The sequence below is a fragment of the Leptidea sinapis genome, chromosome 11 (assembly GCF_905404315.1).
Source record: "Leptidea sinapis chromosome 11, ilLepSina1.1, whole genome shotgun sequence".
Lineage (NCBI taxonomy): Eukaryota > Metazoa > Arthropoda > Insecta > Lepidoptera > Pieridae > Leptidea > Leptidea sinapis.
The window spans coordinates 2,589,570-2,608,032 of NC_066275.1; the positions used below are offsets into that span (position 1 = coordinate 2,589,570).

Genomic DNA, 18,463 nt, shown 5'->3' on the forward strand with positions numbered 1-18,463 from the left:
TGTTTCTGTGTCAACGAATCTCAAAATACGAAAAAGTGTTTACCCACAATCAGCTTGAATATATCCAAAGTGTATTATCGCAAACAAAAAATTTAATGTGTGTAGAGTGAATAGAAAGATGTATTATATATACGTATAAATATTATTCTGTTTTACTTAATATAGGTATGGATAAGTACCAGATAGTAGCTATAACTAATAGAACATAGTATGAGATCAAAGGATCCTTTTAACACTACATAGCTGTAGTACAACCACCCGTCATGATATTCTTGGATTTATAATGTTTTGTTTTGTATTATTTATCTTAATCATAATTTGCTTTATTGAAAAATTTAATTAAATACCAACTTCAAACATAATTTGGTCTATATATATCTTAAAAATAGTAACACATAGTTCGACGGACAGATGGCCATTGGGGCAGTAAAGTCCTCGAATGGTGACCACACACCGGAAGACGCAGTGCAGGTAGGCCTCCAACAATGTGGATCTACGATCTGGTCTAGATCGCCAGAATACGTTGGATGAGGGCAGCGTAGGACCGATTGTCATAGAAATCTTTGGGGAGGCCTTTGTCCAGCAGTGGACGTCTTCCGGCTAATAATAATGATAATTATGATATCTAAAAACATAAAATCTAAAGATTGATATTCTGTACATGATTTTGAACTAATTGCTTCGTAATAATACCTAGGTTTAATGTAACGGTAATTTGAAATATATTTAATAAACTCAAGTAAAAAACAATACACATTTTGATGAAATGTTAAAAAAATAATGATGCAACTTTTAGAAAAAATACTATTGATGGAGTCAAATATTGGTCGAAGAAGGTAAATTTGACAAATAAAATCTTATACATCTTAATTAATGAATGTTTATTAAAATCACAACAATACAATAAGTTATAAAATAAGTTAATGTTATTACATCCCCAATGGAATCACGTTATTGTGAGATCTGACCTACATTCAGAACGAAGTCGGAAACAATTTTTTGTCGACATCTAGTCAGCGTTGGTTGAATGTATTTATAGCAAGAGTATATAAAAACAACTGGAGGTAACCCAAATGTTTAATAATTAGCTTTGTTGATTAAACATCTGAATTAGAAAACTAACGCACTTTCGTCAGCGTGGACTTAATCTATTTCAACACGTTAATTTATGATAACGCTATTATTTTGCTGATTGTTAATTGGGCATGTTGAATATTGTATTCGATAAATATAAACAGAAATTTTCCCTGCGAGATGGAATTGTAACGAGGAGATCCGAAGGAGAACCAAAGATACCGACAAATCCATTTGGGGTTGTGAAACTGAAGTGGCAGTGGGCAGGGCACAAAGCTCAACGGACAGATGGCCGTTGGGGCAGTAGAGTCCTTAAATGCGATCACGTACCGAAAGACATTGTGTTGCTACCAACACTGTATGTTTCCATCTTATGGGGGCCTTCGCCTCCCATCATCTTTCTTTCATAATTATTTTTTAACATTTTAACAAAATGTGCATTGTTTTACATGAGTTTTCTAAATATATTTCAAATTACCATTACTTTACACCTAGGTACTATTACGAAGTACTTAGTTCAAAATCTTGTAGAGAATAACAATCTGTAGATTTCATGATTTTAGATATCGATCGATATATAGATCATCATCATCATCAGCCGGAAGATGGACCGACGATCTGGTCAAGATCGGCGGAGTAAGTTAGACGAGGGCAGCGCATGACCGATCGTTATGGCGATCTTAGGGGGAGTCATTTGTCCAGCAGTGGACGTTTTCCAGCTGAAAATGGATAAGCAGAAATATTTTTAGGTTTTACGGTAGATTTTCTGTGAGGCTGACGAAACACAGGTGAATTTCCTCTGAAATTGTTGCACACTAATGCATAGGCCCTTTGAAAATACTCCTTTCTTCCAACTGATATTTTAAAAACTCACCTCAAGAAGTTACTGAAGTTTGTAATTGCTGCAGGTCTCGACGACGAGTAATAAATAGTATATGAGTGGTAATAACAATAGTTCTATCTTGAAAGCGGTAGTGCTAGAAATGAAATGGGGAATACATTAATAGCCATCGTCTAAGGATACAAATTAACGTTAGAACATTCTACTGACATTTTGAAAAATATTACTTACATATTGAGATTTCCCTACCCTTGTAGCACCTATTATATTACTTATCTTACGCATGTTATGTTTGATTCATACACCTAAAAACCATAATTAGACCATTACGAAAATTTCAATCGCTTAATTCTTAGCTAAACCTCAAGTGATCTTCTTAATAAAAAAATGTTGTGTGTACAAAGTAAACATGTCATAAGTGAAAATTCTTTTAAATCTCGTTTATATTAATTATCCTAATATGTTCTCTAAAGCAAATGTTTTTTGTCAATATTAGTAATTATTAGATGTTCTACTTACTCGCGACCACGCGCTAAACTTACACGATACAATGCTAGCAGTGAAGATGTTCTTCTTACTCGCATCCGCGTGCTAAATCTGCACGATACAAAGCCAGTGGGGAAGTTGTTCTATGATTTTGCGGCCACGCGCTGAACCCTCGAGAACGTCGGATACGATATCCATATTGTCAAAATCAATGCGCGGCGGCCATCTTGGATTTCAATAAACTCCATTTAATATAGACGAGACTTTATATCAGGTCTATTATAAAAAGGCAACAATAATTGTTAAGGAATGAATCTTTTAGCATAGAATAGCTAGTAGAAAAAATAAAACTGCACAAAACATCTCAAGAATCAGTATCCAAGACGCCCAGATATCACTCGAGACGGGACGGTTGTGAAAGCTAGTGATAACAAAGGCGACGTTTCGCTTGAAAACTTTAATTCTTCACCCGGAACAAGGGACAAATAGTCTTTCAGTTTGATATAATAAAACATCTGCTAGCAACGATTTTCTTGAATGAGTCAACCCTAATTTTAAATACTTGAACAGAGTAAATTTTGTAAAGAATACTTTTTACTGATTTTTTATTTGATTTTCGCATGCATAAAGAAGGCCTATACAAATGAGTGTTTCCAAGTCAAAACCTTGCAATTTTTGTGCATTACTTTACACACATTATATAAAATATAATGTAAATGCTGGAACTGCAAATATACATGAAAAAGAGAGGCAATGATTTTTGTGCCACTTCTTCGGCTGATCTTTTCGTAGGCGGTGGCAAAGTCAGACATTCATAAGTGTAATTTTGAACTTATTGAATTAATGATTTTTGTTTCTTTCTAATATATTTTTAAATTTTTTTCCAATTTGAATCTTGCCGTGATGGGTACCTCCTTATAGCCCTGTATACATATTAGGGATTACCCATAGTTCGTTTTGTCCCCACGGTTTTAGAAATCCTAGCCGAGCTCGTTTAGCTAGAGATTCAAAATTACTAATTTCCGTGACGCTACTCTATCCTTGTCGTCAACAATTCAACAATTAAGTTATACAAGTTTCAAGAATAATTAAAATACTATAACGTTCAAAATATTTGAAATACGGTTACAAAAGAAATTATATCTCCCAATGGTTATGCGTGTAAAATTTTGTAGGTATATTAAGATTGCTAAAGTTCAACTGGGGCTTCCGAGCTGAAATAATTACAAAAATTTAATTTAAGGAGGCCAATATATTTAGAGGAAACTGTATTAATTTTTAAGATGAAGCCAAGTTATGGGTTTAATAAAGAAATATTCGCAACCCGGCGACGATTAACCTTGGTTAAAATTACACGACCAAGATTATATTGTTTGATGAAACATATTTTAGTTTTAATATTAAAGTCAGTTATTTAAATGAAAAAGCTAACGTTGAGCTAACTAAGAAAATTCTAAAATATTGTCCTACTTTGTTAAAATTTTGAAAATAAACTTAAATCGAGGAAATTAATAAATTTTATATTAAATTAGTTTATCCAGGAAGTATGAAGAAAATGACCTAACCAAGGAGTTTGTTAGGAAATAAACAAAGCGCAAAAAGTGTGGATATTCTAAAATGAGATTGGACTGGTGATGTATTAAAAATGTATTACATGTAGACGATAAAACTTAGTTAACTTAGAATCAACATAGTCCAAATAATTGCGAAACTGAAGGGGGAACGGCACATAGTTCGACAGACAGATGGCTGTTGGGGCAGTAAAGTCCTCGAATGGCGACCACGTACTGGAAGACGCAGTGTTGGTAGGCCCCCTACAAGATGGAACAGTCTGGTCTGATCTGGTCAAGATCGCCAGAATACGTTGAATGAGGGCAGCGCAGGACCGATCGTTGTGGAAATCTTTGGGGGAGGCCTTTGTCCATCAGTGGACGTCTCCCGGCTGATGATGATGATGATGAATGAATCTTAACAGAATGGATTCAAAGAGTAGAAAAACGGTGAGGACACCGAGAAAAGGTGGATAGTTTTCGTTCAAATACCAGTATTGCACCGGGTGACAGAGATTATTGGAAAAGAATGGGGAAGTTCTACGCCAAAGAGGCGACTGCTACTAATTAATAGAAATAATTTACATTTATAAATATATCATAAAATTCTCTAAATGTCTTTTTAGAAAAAGTTAAGTGTTAATGTAATTTAAATTTAACTTTTTCAATTTAATTGTATATAATTGTGATACGATTTTATTAATTCTTTTTTAATAACTTTAATTTTTTATTTATGTAATTTAATTAAATGTATTTCAAATAGTTCAAAAACTTGTAAATGAATCTTATTATGTATTTTATTTATATTTTGATGGTGTAAAATAAATTAATTTGTCATCTTTGTACGTTTATAATGGAAAAATAAGATTTTGTGATGCAAACCTTATTTTATTTTCTTGATATATTAAAAGTTCTGCGACGAAAAAAATCCCTTGCAAATTCGATTGAAAACTTCCCAACAAAGTACTTTAGCTGTTATATAAGCCTTTTGGCCTTCACAGATTTTATAAACCATTTTATAGATATTATAATGAGTTGCTCGCCGTCGCAAACAGACATAGAAAATATTTATTAAAATCACGCTTCCAACGATGATTCCAAAATCTCTATTATCCCTATGAAGAATATTATTAATTCTGATGGCATTAACGACCCCATGCTACAGAGGGTCAAAAGAATGAGGTGCGAATGATGGAGTCCTATTTCACAATAATCACCAAAACTGCATTTGACATTGGGGTACTCCCCTTATCCGATTACACTACAGAAAAATGCTCTTACAATCTCATCAACTTACGCTTTTCTTTTCTTATATCTATGGTATTATAAATACCCTTGAGAGGATTTCCTTGAATGAATTTTCTGATCATTATTTCTGAATACTTTAAATATATTATTTAACTCACATAGGCAAAATTGATTTATTTTTGTGGTACAGTCTGCTTGAAGTCGGTTCAAAATGTGCTATTTATATTAAGTTTTCTGCAAACTTACAGGAATTTACTATTTATACTAAGATATTCAGATATAGTTTTTATAAATCGTTTAATATTATTTTGATAATTATTTATATTTAATGATACAATAAATACTTAGCTAATACAAACTTAGAGTATTTTATAGGATTTGAATAACCAAAAAAAAAAATCAATATTAAATATTCATTTAATATCAAAGTGGAATTACGCTTTTTTAAATTTAAATTAAAACTTGACCGAAAGAAGAAAGCTAGTGAAATTACTGGGCAAATGAGACTTAACATCTTATGGCTCAAGGTGACGAGCACAATTGTAGTGCCGCTCAGAGTTTTTTGGATTTTGAAGAAACCTGAGAGAATCAATTACCATCAGTTGAACGTCCTGCTCGTCTAGTCTCGTATTAGCATACAAAAAAGCTTTTTCACTCTTTTATCAAGTATGTGAAAAGAACTTAATTATGTATATTATTAGTTCGAATTTATTTAAAGCAAATCTTAAGAGGTAAGCTAATTGTTACTCTTTAACTATTTATAAGTAACATTAAGTGTTAGTTTTGTGCGAAATAATATTTATCAGACTCAAGGCTGTTGGAGTAATTATTACTGAGAGTAAGGCATTCCATTTAAATATATTATTCTAAGCTTTTAAGTGAATATCGTTATTAAAAATTTATTTAAATCAAATTATTTATTCATATATTTTTTACAGCTCTTTCTAAAATGGGTGAGCAGCGTTTTGCTTCCTTTTTATGCATTACATTTATAATAAAATAATATTATAAAGCACTATTCAAAAAGTCTCTCATTGGTAAAATCCAAAAGATTTACATTGGCAGTAAAATCATCCGGTTTCGCGTCATGGAAAATGGTACTACGTTGCCCCATGCCCTCATGCACGCTTGATGGCAATAGAATAATGCGAATTATTGTCTTATTATTGAAATAAAAATCTATTTTTATTTAACTATTTGATACTTCTAATAAAAATATTGACACACTCTTATATAAATTATTTTGCCCCAAACTTGTCATAGCCGTGTACTACGGGTTCAAGACAATGATATATTGAATATAATATACTTACTTAAACATACATACATACAAATAAACATCCATGACTCGGAAACAAACATTCATATTAATCATATAAATGATTGCACCTACCGGAATTCGAACCCGGGACCTCTAGCTTAGTTGGTAGGGTCACTAACCACTTATTTCTTACTACTTTTATTTATTTCAAATTAAAACATAATGTGACAGCCAAATTTTTTGACCAACAAATAAAAACTTAAGCATCAAAAATTTAGAAAGAATTCCCATTTAAAACGTAGACTATGAAATAAATAAGTCATAAGCGAGTCTCATTGGGACAAACTTTACACAAACGTCAAACAAAGACCATTCAAACAACGAAAAAGAAAAACCAAGGGAAAACCACTCACTAACTTTTCGCCCGCAGCGAACAACCTCCTAATTTGTTGGATCGAATACGAATTCTTTGAGAAAGCAAATTGATTAATTTCTTTACAAGTTGCTAGTATTGTAGGTGTCAGAAAAGACCGCTATTGTTTGGTTTTTTCTTCCGCTCCCATTAGGAAATTGTTACTCTACTAAATGAATTATGAGGGTACTAATGGATCAAAGGATCTTATAAATATATCGTAGGATTAAATGTATTTCTACATTTGTTATATTTAAGTACTTTTAGTGAAAGGGTAAGTTATTCTGTTGTTGTTATGTAAAAAGTATTAAAATTATGCATCAAAGATGTAAAGGTAGATTTTAGGAAGTTAGAGGCTAACCTTGAATAAGAAGGTCATTTCCCTTGCTAGGCATATATTTTCATTCAAAGGGTGTTTGCAACTCTTAATGAATCGTCTGTTTTAGACCTAATGACTTGGTTACGGGTAAGATTACTGGTGTAGTACGTGACTTGTGTTAATACTCTGGATTTTTCACATGTACAAGCGACTTTATCTAGTGTTGTAATTGATAGACATAATGGAACGAATAATATCTCGGTCTCATCGAGGCTTACAGGTTTATTTCATTTCGTTAAATGATTATACAAATTGCTATCAACTTGTCTCAACAGCAACACTACAGGAACCTCTTAGTTAGCAGTAATATTTCAATCTAACCCCACATGTAAATACATGTTTAGCTTTAATTAAAAGTATTAAAACAACTCCAATGAGAACGAAGGCTGCGAAAGTAATTAATAATTCTATGCTTCTTTTTTTTCCAAATTGACTATATCCTCTGATATTCCAATACGTTTCGGGTGAAGCCACTTGCTGAGCTATTTTGGCGCCAAACGCAGCGCCGGACACTTGAAACGTCATACCCACTTGTGTTTATAATACTCGAGGTATCATTATGCGGTTTATATTATGGGTTGCTAGATAAACAAGCTTGGTTATTGTGATATCGCCGCTCTTTGAGAGTTGTATGAGAAGTTGTGACTATTTTGCTAAAAGCGTTAATATAAAATTTTTTTTTTTCATTTTTTAGTCAAATTAGTGTCTACGAAGTTTGAACGAATTCTAGCCGTTTAAAGTGGATCAAAATCGCGCCCAAAGAAGTCGGTTACAAACATACAAACATACTGGTGAAGCTAATATAAAGCGTATAAAATAATGCAATTGAATTCCTTGTAATACTTTTACTATAGTGGTCACGTTATAATATGATCTTAATTCTTTCAAAAAATAGCTTTTACATTACCGCTTTATAAGTGCCAATATTTTAAAGTATTAAAATGGAAATCGTATGTTATCCTTAACAGATAGACATATTATGCAATGGACTTTTCTATAGTCCTATATAAGATACACAATTCCACTATACATTATTTTGTTATATCTCAAAGGGTTTTTATTCAAAGCTCCCAGACAGTTTACTTTTTTCCGAACCCTCCAATAAATATCGTTAATGTATACAAAACTTAACAAATAATACACTAAAACCTTTCTCGAGAACTATCCATTGGTGAAAACAGCAGAAAAGTCGGTGCAGTAGTTTTTGAGTTTATCGCGAACAGTCAAACAGACATACGCAGCGGAGGACTTTGTTTTGTACTATGTATTAATGATCGACATTAAATTTATAATAATGTAATACGGCTATACAAAGAGAAACAGTTATTTGTATTTACTGGCAAATACAACGAGTTGCAAATTTTGCGAGACTTAAGCAAATGAGTGACTTAAACCAGCGCGCTATACATTGTAGAGTTTCCCAAATCTAGGCTAAAATCACATCCGACAAACAGCACCTTGTGACTGTACGTGCTTCGACACCGCACTGCATGTGCTCATTAATGTTAAACGGTGCTTTTGTGAGTTTTGATAACATGCTCACATGGAATATGTAATGCGTGATTATAAAGTTACTTCTGGTACGTACCAAGTAGTTTTCGGTAAATAAAAGAACGTTGTTATTTAACAAGATGAGTGAATACATTTTATCTACACCCATGCTGTAAATCCTCAATTAAAGATTCTGAAAAAGTTAGCTTACTGAAAACATTATAAAAGCCAGTCATAGTAACCATTACATCATCCAAACGAGTGTTGTAATGTTGTACTCAATTTCATTACACCACTCGTTTGGATGATGTAATGGTTATTAGGTTGTCATTGGTTGTTTCACCCAAAGTCTGTTTGAGGATTCATATTAGGGGTGTAGCTAAGTCTTGTATGCAACTGTTGAAAATTAGGTATAAAAACACTCATGTGATACTATTATCAACCCACATTCGTGTTTTAATACCCCTTATTATAAAATAGTTGCATAAATAATTACTATTAACAAAACATAGGGTGTTATTACAAAAAAATATTTTAAGCATGGCTCAGACACGTGTGTGATTATACAGTGACCAAACTTAACAACATCAGAGACTTCACAATATCGACGTAGATATTACAAAACAGTGTTTAGCTTGTGTTTAACTAATTAGTCAAACACAACATAAACTGAAGTGTACAGGAACAACTAAGCCAATGGAACGCAATTTTCAACAGATATCATATCTCTGTTATGACATAATCCAAATTTTCCTTAAGAATAATATGATGTATCCGTTGGACATGCTTCGTCTCGTGTTTAAATATAAGCAATGTCTAAAGATTGTTTAACGCTGAACAACAGATAGACACAGATTTGTAATAGAACTTTTTTAAAACAAGGGTTCAACACACGTTTAATTTTTTTGTTATAACACAGTATATGTTTAAATACCAGAGTCAGTTAAAATTCATAGAGCAGGAGCATACGACATTGCCGTTTGAAGAGTTTTAATTTTTTTTCTTGCTTTTCTACTTGGCTTTCTGCGGATTATTTCTTATAGTATAGGCTGTCAATATGTATCACTGATAATTCAAAATGAAAATAAATCTAGCCGTTATGGGGATTTTAAAAGTAATTTCCAGGGTCATGGTATTGCCAACTACATACATAGTCTGGCCATAAATATTGTTACAACTTTAACACTTCTAATTCATATTTTTTTAAATTAATATTTGGAACGCGTTGAACTTGTTATACATTTTGATAATTTCCCGCCATTCAACTTTTTTTCTTCGGGTTTTTCTTCATAACTATGGGGTGTTAAAGAGAACAGAATGGCTATGATTGCCTTGCCTTCGGTCATTTTCAAGGCATTTCAAAAGCTGGTTATCAGTCATATGTTCCTCTATCATTCTATAGATAGATATACCAACACATTGTCAAAGATCTTTATAGATAGAGGCAACCGCGTGCTGTTAATTATCCAGCTGATACCGTTCAAAGTGGATCACGAGACATTAAATCGTGTTGTGAAACATCAAAGCAATACCCTTTATAAAAATGTATCATGGAGTTTCCAGCAAGACTGTATCTGGTCACAAGCTATGAACTCCGTAAGCTTGGCTGGGAGTCTACGATTTGGCTCTTCTCTAATCTGAACTCTCTCCTCTTGGACTATAAACTATGCTGAGTTTTAGTACCAATGGTAGGCTACTATGCACAGGATGCCGGCTAGATTATGGGTACCACAACGGCGCCTATTTCTGCCATGAAGCAGTAATGTGTAAACATTACTGTGTTTCGGTCTGAAGGGCGCCGTAGCTAGTAAACTTACTGAACAAATGAGACTTAACATCTTATGTCTCAACGTGACGAGCGTAATTTTAGTACCGCTCAGAATTTTTGAGCTTTTCAAGAATCTTGAGCGGCACTGCATTGTAATGGGCAGGGCATATCAATTGCCATCAGCTGAACATCCTGCTCGTCTCGTCCCTTATTGTCATAAATAAAAATAAATCGTAAATAAAAAGAGCTTCGTTACACTTCAAACTAAAGCAGAAATAGTGCTTGTGCACTGCTCTTTGACGGCAAAATCTCCTCTATGGTACATATGTAGCCGGCATCCTGTGCTAAGAAACCAACCACATTGGTTCTTTTGCTTGTTGATTGACATTCAGCACTTCTTTCCCGCGCAAATGTGATATTTAATTCAAATTCAAATATTTTTATTCAAAATAGGATTTAAAATCACTTATTGAACGTCAAAAACTACCACCCATTCAAAAGAGACTGCCTCAGACCCGAGAAGAATGGGCGCAAGAAACTCAACGGGCTTTTTTTTATAAAATATGGATTACAATGTGATATCGTACAATAAACATTTATAATTAAAGAGCCTGAGGGTGTTCGCTTTATTCCCAGTCCGTGGTGTCATTTAGGAAATCGTTTATGCTATAATAACCTTTCCCACACAAACGTTTTTTAACAATTCTTTTAAATTTCCGTAACACATTTGTTTTGTACATTTTCTGGGATCATATTGTAGAAGCATATACATCGCCCAACAAAAGACTTACTAACTCGACCCAACCGAGTAGTAGGCATAACAAGTTTATGTTTGTTCCTCGTGTTAACATTATGAAAGTCACAGTTTCTAGAAAACTCCTCAGTGTGCTTATGAACATACAGAACATTATCAAAATGTATTGAGAAGCAACAGTCAATAGAAGTGTGAATATTTGCTTGCATTGACTGTGGCGCGTATGTGATATAAAAAGGTTTGTACGCGTGTACTTTCGGAAATATTTTCGAGTGGATGTGTAATATTATAAATGACGTCCATTTTCTTGGAATGGCGTGATTCCTTTTGTGTACAAGAGAGCCTTGGCGGCGGAAATCTCTTAATGATGTCCCGGAAGTAGATTCGTTTCTTAAGTTGTTGTAAGTAACTATGACTATTCTGAGCAATCAGAAACCAGCGCCGAGGTACAGGTTATATGAGGTAGGTATTGCCTTATATTGTTTTATGAAAATAGGAGACGAGACGAGCAGGGCGTTCAGCTGATGGTAATTGATACGCCCAGCCTATTACAATGTAGTGCTCAGGATTCTTTAAAAACCAAAAATTCTGAGCGGCACTTCAATTGCGCTCGTCGCCTTGAGACATATGATATTAAGTCTAATTTGCCCAGTAATTTCACTAGCTACGGTGCACTTCAGACCGAAACCACAGTAGATATATGTCTACTGTGCTGAAACACAGTAAAACTTACACATTACTGCTTCACGGCAGAAAAAGCCGCCGTTGTGGTAACCATAACTGGAAACTACAATTGTTTGTTTGTTACCTTGGGACATAAGATGTCTCATTTCCCCAGTAATTTCACTAGGTACGGCGCCCTTCACACAGAACACAATAATGCTGACACATTACTGCTTCACAGCAGAAAAAAATCTCGTAAAATTATTGGGATAAAGACACGAATTTCCATCTTATGTCTCAAATTGATCAGAATTTTCGGTTTTTCAAGATTCCTGAGCTGTACTGTGCTATGATTGGGCACGGTGTACTATCAGCTAAACGTATTGCTCTTCTCGGCTTTTTTTCTCATGAAAAAAGCTGCATTTCGTTTCCGAGAAAAAAATTTAAAATTACGTGGTTTCTTAAATCAATACTAACAAAAAACAAAGAACACAAATCCTATTTACTAGCTTATGCTCTTTAAAACATATTTATGAGAAAATAAATATAGATATAAAATAAATAAAATTTATTATGTGGTACGATTTAATTTCCATAATATTCGGATTAAATTGTTTTAATTCTTATGAGACACTGGCACAACTTTCAATTTTTATCATAAATTCTCAAACATCAATTAACTATAATGTAAGAATTATGTAATGTTAACTGATTTAAGTGTAACTGATTAAAAATTTAAACCGTGATTGAATCCGTTAAAAGTAATTACATTTCATTACGTGAATGTTCAGTCGCCGTCCAGTCAAACTGTTTAAGTCCGAATTCACAACAAAAATTTACTGTAATCTCACAAAACTTTATATTGAATTTATTTATTCGTTTATTGAAAAGAGCAAAACATATTCTGAAAAAGCAGTTAAAGCAACAATGACATTACACTATGTAATATTGATTTGCTATGGGTAAATATTTACAATACGATGTACATAAAAGCAATATGTTTTAAAAAAATAAAAAATAAAATTAATATAATTATTGTAATGCGAACTTACTGCTCTCACATAAACCTTAGAGGTTTTGCGAGTATGTCTTTATTATTGTATATATTATATTAAGATAATTTTATTTATTGAATAAATAAATAAATAACGAATATCCAACGTATAAAAGATCCATAAATTAATGCATGAATTATGTTTAAACAAGAAAAACATGAAATTAAATAAGTAAAAGGCACGAAGAGAATCAATAACTCTAATTCAAAATCGATATACTGCAAAATCCGAAATGAAAAAAATATTTAAAAATCTTGAAAATTACTGATAATTGGGAGGGGTTGAAACTTACGATAATATTCAGAGATCTGCATTACTAACTTATAATTTTTAATTATGTTCTGGGCTTCCATAAAAGTTTTGGTAATAAATAAAAAAAAACAAAAGTAATTGTTAAAATATTTTTAGTGTCTTACCTTTACATACGTAAATCCAAACTCAACACAACACGAAAACGTATCGAACTTATTATCACACACGACACAACCATCCCCTACGATGGCTAGGGCGCGACTACGGAGTACGCTCTACGGTCTAACCTTAGGCAACTCTAGGGTTGGGCATCTGAAATTCAGTAGAGCGTTCACACCACAGAGCCCGTGTCAGATGTGCTCAAACTTTTACATTAGTGTACAGAAGTTTGGTTTCTACGTGAGAACAACTAAAGCAAAAACAGATGACGCCTTAGACTTAAAAAGCTTCACAGAATATGAAAATTGTGTTTCACAACTATATTAGTGGTAATGTTGATGCACAGTTCAAATTCGGATAACTTTATAGCTAGTAAGTGGATCTCAAGGAAATAATTTTACACGTAACCACGGACGAGTGAAAAAAGAAGGACTCCGCGCAGTGATATTAGCAAGTGAAGCACCGTTAAGCTAGGTGTGTGTGCGGTTACGGGGGATACTAGTAACACAATTTTTTCTCCCTTAAATAATCATATATGGTCACAAATACTTATATAGTATCGTTTTTACACTTTTTCACAACGCACGACGGCATTTTTATAATATTTTATTGAGACGCAAACTGATCTGTCACAGACGATGACAATTTTCATAATGGCCGCCTATCGGCCTGTAGTAGCGTAAGTGTGTGCGTGGGACTATGTATTTACACGTTAATCTGCTTGTTTTGGTGCTACATTGTTATGTAAGGTGACACGGAGTCCTTATTTTTTATCTTGTCCGTGCACGTAACATGTTTTTTAGACTACAATCACGTCGACATACAGACAAGTGGTCTGCTGAGAAGAGGTGCAGCAAGGAACTGAGCAGCTTAGTTTTTTTTTAAGAAAAACTCTTGAATGTGTCTATCTAAATATTTTTATCATTAAATAGTCATTAAATTTTTGAATTTGTAGTGTACGGTAAGTACAATGTGTGGATTATTATTGTATACGATAACATGTAAACAATTTGTTATGTTTTAAAGTTATAACCCTCACTTCTAGGATTAATAACACAGATAAAATTTGAAAACAAAATTTTATGAACGATGCGGGACTCGAAAACAGTTGGTAAAAGCACTCGCACGGAACGCGAGAGGTCACGGGTTCGAGTCCCGCGTTATAAAATCTTGTATGGTTTGTTCAACTCTCAGGTTGTGGCTTCATCTACAGGATCTACTTTACAGTTGATAACCTGCTTTACCCCAATATTTGCATATTAAGAAGTTGACTTGAGATGTCGCTCTTGTAAATCTAAGCAATTTGTTCTGTTTTTAAAGTGATAACCCTCACTTCTAGGATTAATACACAAATAAAATTTGAAAAACAACAAAATTTTATGAACGATGCGGGACTCGAACGTTTACCCCAGTTGGCTATAGCACTGGCAAGGAACGCTGGAGGTCGTGGGTTCGAGTCCCGCATCGTTCATAAAATTTTGTTATTCTTCAAATTTCATTTGTGTTTTAATCCTAGAAGTGAGGGTTATCACTTTAAAAACATAACAAATTATTATAATTTATATTCAAGATCTGCGCGGCAACCGCCGCTGCACGGTTTTATGACTATTAGTTCCGGAAAACTCATAGCCAATGAATTGATAGTATGGACGAGATCAGTATCACCGACATATGTGCATCAAATTTCAAGAGTGAGGACATCATCAACGCCAAGACGCTCCTGTACGAGGTTTTGATGAAAACCGACTAGATGCCGTCCCGCAGCAGGGATGAAAGGGGAGAGAGAAGTCTTCAGGACATGATAAATCTCCTGAAGGTAACTGACCCTGACGACGTACCGTCTTTCGTGGCAAGGAACTTAAACAAGTTACCGCCCGTCACCTTCGACCAGGTTGCTTAAGGACATCACAAACCTCAAGGCAGGCCTGGCAGATGTAGTGTTGAAATTAGAGTCATCTCAAAACACCGATCAGGGACCTGCAACGTGACTATGCTGCTGCCATTCGCCAGCAACCCAGAAAGCGGACAATGCTGAGGACAGACCCCGCTTGTAGAACTGTGTCGAAGGGTCTGACCGACAAGGATGGCTTCGTTAAGGTGGAGCGGAAGAAGAGGAGGCCTCCTAGTCATGACCAATGTGGCACAGCACCGATTGGACAGAACCAGCTCCTGCGTCTCGTAATCCTAGTGACGTATATCTACGTCTCTCGCTCTCACTACACCACCAATACCTCCGACATTGTTCAGTACTTGGTGGAAAGACAAGGTTCCGGTTGGGGGTCGAAAAGTTGGTGACGTTGGTCCCGACAGAACATATATCGACCTTCCTGGACGTGAAGCTGTGGCCGAAGGAGGTCGTGTTCCGCAAGTATCACGGACATCGCCGACCGCCGGAAGCTACCGAACTCGCGCCTCACATCGCCGCGAAAATGTGACGTAGATTTAAGGTATATATAATATGTATGTTAGACTATAAGGTATTTATTTTATGGGCCTGAAATAAAAGGATTTATTATTATTATTATCATTAAATATTGGAGCGTGAACACAATTTTCCAACTAAAATTATTTCTATCTGTATCTTTGTACTTACATCACGCAAAAACTACAACACTATATAACTTAAAATGTGGGGATTTTACCAAAGGAAAATAATATCTTATTCCCGTTGTTTTTTTATTTAATTTACAACGCTCACTACAATATTAAATATAAATTAACCAATTAACCAAATCTAAATCAATCAAATCTGTTGTCTGAATTCGTAAGTTAGTAATTTGATACTTGATGTAATTCTAAATTTTTATGTTTCTTGTCTTTCACACAATCTCTCTTGCACCGCAATTAAATGACTTTGGTTTCTAAAATATCTAGTATATCCTCTAGAAGTATCTATTATATTAGAAATGACATCAAAAAGTATTCTAAATTAACCAATTTTGAGAAAATGTATACCTTTTATGCCTGACTTTTGCCTTTTTAAACTCCAAAAATGGAATATTAGGTATGACGAAAACATACAAATATTTTCTTCGGGGAGGTAGAGACAGACCATCCACATAAAATGAACACATTTTCGTCTGAACAATGAATACGCAACTCGCAAATGAGATTACTCCTAGAATTGAATTAAAAGAATTTCACTTATTCCAAATAAAAACATGTTTTTTCGTTAATTCGGATTTGTTTCCCTTTTTACTGTAACAGGAAGAAATGTAAAACGTTATCCTCAATTTTATTACCGTAATCTTAATCTACGTAGCTTATGAAATACGACATCTTTCTTTATTTCGCTGCCATGTCTCGTAGATGGGGAAGTGACAAAATTACATTTTTAATCATTTTATTTGAACACGTCTTTTCATCTGCCAAAAAAGATTTCGTGCGGAACGAACGGCCTTTGTTATTTTCAAAGCGCGTCATTAAGAATATACATAAGAGCATCACTAGTCGCTTCAAAAGTAATTTTTCTACTTCTTAGAGTGAATTATGTTTGACTATAGTTTATTTTTTGTACTATTTGTTTTTTTTATATGAAAATAAGGGACGAGATGAGCAGGACGTTCAGCTGATGGTAATTGATACGCTCTGCCCATTACAATGCAGTGCCGCTCAGGATACTTGAAAGCCCAACAATTCTGAGCGGCAATACAATTGCGCTCGTCACCTTGAGATATAAGATGTTAAGTTTGCCCAGTAATTTCTGTAGCTATGGCGCCCTTCAGACCGAAACACAGCAATTTTTACACATTACGCTTCACGGCAGAAAAAGTCGCCGTTGTGGTACCCATAATCTAGCCAGCATCCTGTGCAAAGGAGCCTCCCACTGGTAATGCCCGACTAGTAAAGGTCTTTTGGTAAAATGTACCCATCACTACATAGTATAAACCAAAGTTGCTCCCCGCTGTCTGTCTCTTTGTACGCTTAGACTACGGAATGAATTTTGATGAAGTTTTTTTGTAGATAGAGTGATTTAAGAGGACGTTCCACTTAAATGTATAAAAATGCATATTATAGTAGAGAAAAGCTGATAATTTAAGAGGTCTCCAATATTATGATGTCGTAAATAAACATGTTTTTAGCGCTTACATTGCAAACGTAGGCTGAACTCTACGAGATAGATCAAAATAATGTAAAACAATATTGAACACCTTATAAAGATCTACAAAAAAGTTTTTAATGGTATATGTCTATCTCTTAGGGATAACCCACAATAACCATTTCTTATCCTTTACATTTTCGAGAAATAATGGCTTGTTATCTAAGCTATTTTAAGCAATACAGTATTAATCCTTCTTTAATCTTGTATCTATAAGAGATTTCCACGTATATAATCACTCATCACGATATCTCTGGAACCATTAGGCGTAGAGACTTGAAATTTGGTAGGAATATTCCTTTCGCCGAGTAGAGGTGAGCTAAGAACGGATTTTACGAAATTCCACCCGCAAGAGTTTATTTTTAAATGAACAGAACAACGTCTGTCGGGTCAGCTAGTTAAGTAAATAAAATACATTGTGCATTTAAAGTAAAGACGAAAATTCTCCCTCCAAGACTATTTTGAGCCCGGAACAACTGGAAAAGTTATTTAAATAATTTTCTTATTTATTTTAGAATTCTTGTTTATATTGTTTTCTCACCGTTCTGTTTAGATTTTAATTTAATTTAATTTATATGTCTATTAATTTAAATGTTTTTAATAATGCAACATTAGATATATACTACCAAAATATAAGGGGAATGAGAACTAAGTTGGAGGAGATTAATAAAAACGTATTATTACATAATTATATGATAATTATACTAACTGAGACCTGGCTCAATAGCAATATTTATGATGGAGAAATATTTGACGATCGCTATGAGATTTATAGACGTGATAGGCAGTCTAATTCTTCATATAGTAATAGGGATGGTGGCGGTGTTCTCATTGCCGTACATAAATGTATTAAATCTCATAGAATGACCTCTTTTGAAAGTATTGCTGAAGACTTATGGGTAGAATTAGAGATTAAAATTGCTAATGGGTTTGACAAATTAAGCTTATGCGCCGTATATATGTCTCCTCCT

The 18,463-nt window shown here is 34.0% G+C and overlaps 1 protein-coding gene across 1 annotated transcript in view; it reads right to left on the reverse strand.

The window, feature by feature from the left end:
* The window catches only part of LOC126966711 (connectin-like), a 106,796-nt gene extending 93,307 nt beyond the window's left edge, over positions 1-13,489 (reverse strand). Inside the window, exon 1 of the mRNA XM_050810920.1 lies at positions 13,399-13,489. The gene's annotated coding sequence lies outside the window, so the exon portion shown is untranslated. The remainder of the gene's footprint in view (positions 1-13,398) is intronic.
* Between the last annotated feature and the right edge of the window lie 4,974 nt (positions 13,490-18,463).